We start from the raw sequence: 552 nt of genomic DNA on the forward strand, positions 1-552 counted from the left end.
TGTTGTTGCTGCTGTTGATGTAGCTGTGAATATTATTATTATTGTGTCGCATTGCATTGTGTTGTAGACTTGTAAAACGCCTGTAATGATGGTAATTGTGATATTCCGAAAGATGATGAAGATGATAATGATGATGAAGATGATGACGACGATGACGATGATGATGATGAAGATGACAGTTTTTTTGTGAAGTCTTACAGCGAGCGTTCCGGCGAAAAATTTGTATCCATTTCGTCGTTAATCCATCCGATCCGTACAACGATAAAACTTCTGGTGGCTTAACTGGAGAGATTGCTGATGGTCCTGTTTTGTTGATGGTGATGATGCTGATGATGATGATGATGACGACGATGTTGTTGATGATGATGATGATGACGACGATGTTGTTGATGATGACGACGACGACGATGATGACGCTGATGATAGTGTTGATCAGTACGATAAAACTTGTCTCACTAAGATTCTTCGAAAGTTCCTACCTACCTGCAATCGTCATTGAGACGTCAGACCAACTGCTCTACCACAACCAGTTGCAGCTTCAACAGCATCTGC

The sequence above is a fragment of the Helobdella robusta genome (genome assembly GCF_000326865.2).
Source record: "Helobdella robusta unplaced genomic scaffold HELROscaffold_56, whole genome shotgun sequence".
NCBI lineage: Eukaryota > Metazoa > Annelida > Clitellata > Rhynchobdellida > Glossiphoniidae > Helobdella > Helobdella robusta.